Here is a 3093-nt window from a genome sequence, read left to right as displayed (position 1 = left end):
ACCACAGGAGTCCTTTCCCCCTCACCTTTTATCAACCCCATCCAGACAGGTTGGAACAATTCAGTGGAGGTTCTACCTTTCCCTGTATCCTCTGGAGCTAGGTTCCAGAAAGCTTGTAAGTCAGTCACTTCTTGCCTTTGTAGTCCCCCCATTTTGGGTAGCCAATGTCTACGTTCCATCTCTCTGTTGACCCTGTGTATCAAGGGGGTGGGAATGATCCTCACTTTAGAGATTTGTTCTCTCCTTTGTCATACTGCATCCACAAGCATAGGTCAAAATAATCCACTTACTCCTTTTTTTTTTTTCTCTTCTTTCTTCCTCTAGTCGTGTTCTGATCATCCAGCCATTGATGCCAGGTCAAATGGGTACTATCTGCAAGTGCAGGTGTTCTTGTGCACTTTTTATCAGCTGGATTAGTCACACTCCATTCTTGTCATCTGGGGCCATGTTCCTGGGCCCAGAAGTCCCCAGGTATCATCATACTGCTGGCTATCGAGGTTTCAATCCAGGTTAACAGGGGGGTCGATTGAATGTGGTCAGACTTAGTTCACAACTTCATTGCTGTTTTTCCCCCTCTTCCCCTTATTGGTGACCAACATTGTCAGCAGCAGGACCATATGCCTGCTAATGTATTCCATTTAAGTTTCAGTCTTGGAAGGGGGTTTGCCTTGAGGGAACCTGACCACTCGCCTTGATGGCTCCCTGGGGAACAACTTCTTGTTGTTGTAGTAGTCAATTGGACTGCTGTTCTTGTTTCCTTTTTGTTTTGTTTTTTTCTGCTGGTCTTTCTTTCAAGACATATCTTCTGTTCTTCTAGCTGCTCCAGACTGGTCTGCTTGTCATTTCACGTGGGAATGTCCCACCTGAGAAGATTCTGGATGAGGATAAGGATTCCACCTATGGTCTTATGCAATGCAAAGGCTCTGCAGGGAGCCTCCTTCACTGGGCAAGTTCTAGCCCTATTTTAGTTATTCCAAATAGTTATAGGCTGAAGATGTATTTACAAGCTTTCTCTGGAGATGTTTCTGGCTATTCCTCTCTCTCCCCTTCAAGTGTCTATTTTACAATAGTAGGCAAGTGAAACCAAGATTCAACAGACAGCCAAGCATCTTAACATCGTTTCCCCACTTGTACTCATTCAAACCATGCCTCAATCTTTGTATCCACTAGCCCTGTTGTTCCACGTTTGTGCTTAGATTGTTATTTACCTCTGTCCTACTTGTTGTTGTTGTTGTTGTTGTTATGTTCCATCGAGTCGATTCCGACCCATAGCGACCCTGTATAGGGTTTCCGAGGGTGTAAATCTTTACGGGAGTAGAAAGCTTCATCTTTCTCCCGCGGAGCAGCTGGTAGTTTCGAACAGCTGACCTTAAGGTTCACAGCCCGATTCGTAACCACTGTCCTATTTAGCCCATGTAAACTTGCCTAGCTATTCTCCCATCCACCTTGTTTTTCCTTTCCCCTTCCCCTTCTAGTGTATTGTCCTACCCCCAACCCCAAACTATCCAGTATCTATTCCATACCCTGTGTTCCACTATCCTGTGCCTATTCCCTACCCTTGCTCCACCTTCCCCTCCCTCCCCTCACCATAGACCCCATTAACCAACAAAAAAATAATAATAAAAATAAAATTAAAACATAAATTTCCCCCCTTTTCGTGTGAGTGCTTTTTCTTCATCTTTTACAATAATGGCTTTATGCCGTATTTCTCCTTTTGTGACTGACTGATTTCACTCAGCATAATGTCCTCAAGGTTCATTCATGTTATGAGTGGCTTGCTGCTTCCTTGTTATTCTTCAGGGAAGCATAGTGTTACATTGTGTGTACGTATTACAGTTTGTTTACCCATTCTTTCATAGATGGGGATTTACGCTGTCTCCATCTTTTTGCTATTGTAAATAGTGCTGCTATGAACATTGATGCTTATGTATCTACTCACGTTATGGCTTGTATTTCTTGTGGATAAATACCACGTAGAGGAATTGCTGGATCATAAGCTAACTCTATTTCCAACCTTCTGAGGAAGTACCATATTGTTTTCCAAGAGTGGTTGGACCATTTTGCAATCCCACCAGCAATGTAGGAGGGTCCCAGTTTCGCCACATCCTTATCAACACTTACTGTCCTCTATTTTGTTGAGCTTTGCTGTTATTGCTGGTGTGAGATGATATATCATTTTTGTTTTGATTTGCATCTCTTTAATGGCTAGTGATTGTGAACATTTCTTCATTTGTTTGTTGGCTGCCTGGATCTCCTCCTTGGTGAAGTGTCTATTCATGTCCTGTGCCCATTTTTTAATTGGATTATTTGTCTTTTTCTTGTAGAGGTGTTGTATGTTCCTATATATTTTGGAAATTAGTCCCTTGTCTGATGTGTCGTTGCAAAAGATTTTTCCCATTCTGTGGGCTCCCTTTTTACTCTTTAGATGAAGTCTTTTGATGCATATAAGTTTTTAATTTTTAGTATGTCCCATTGATCTATTTTGTCTATTTTTATTTGTGTAAATTTCAAAATGTTTGGTAGTCTGTGTATGCCCCATATTACAGCGCTCACACTTTTCCCTATTTTTTTATTGATGACCTTTTTAAGTCTGGGATTCACATTTAGGTCTTTAGTTCATGCTGAATTGGTTTTTGTATAAGGTGTGAGGTAAAAGTCTTGTTTCAGACTTTTGCATATCACTTTCCAATTCTGCCAGCACCATCTGTGGAAGAGACCATCTCCTCCCCATGCAATATACTTAAATACTTTGTCAAAAATCAGTTGGCTCTGTGTGAATGGGTTAATTTCTGGATTCTCAATTCTATTCCATTGATCAATGTATATTCATTATACCAGTACCAGGCTGTTTTGACCACTGAAGCCATGTAGTAAATTTTGAAATCAGGAAGTGAGAGGCTTCCCACCCTGTTCTTCTTAAGCAGTGCTTTGCTTATCATTGGTCTCTTTCCTTTCCATATAAAGTTTGTAATTGTTTTTTCCATCTCTTTGAAGAATGTCGTTGGAATCTGGATTGGGATTGCATTATATGTGTAAATTGCTTTGGGCAGTATTGACATTTTCACAATGTTAAGTCTTCCTATCCAGGAGCAT

The sequence above is a fragment of the Chrysochloris asiatica genome, unplaced genomic scaffold (assembly GCF_000296735.1).
Source record: "Chrysochloris asiatica unplaced genomic scaffold, ChrAsi1.0 scaffold00086, whole genome shotgun sequence".
In the NCBI taxonomy this organism is placed as follows: Eukaryota; Metazoa; Chordata; class Mammalia; order Afrosoricida; family Chrysochloridae; genus Chrysochloris; species Chrysochloris asiatica.
The sequence above is the reverse complement of the archived record's forward strand: the minus strand, read 5'-3'. Positions refer to the sequence as shown.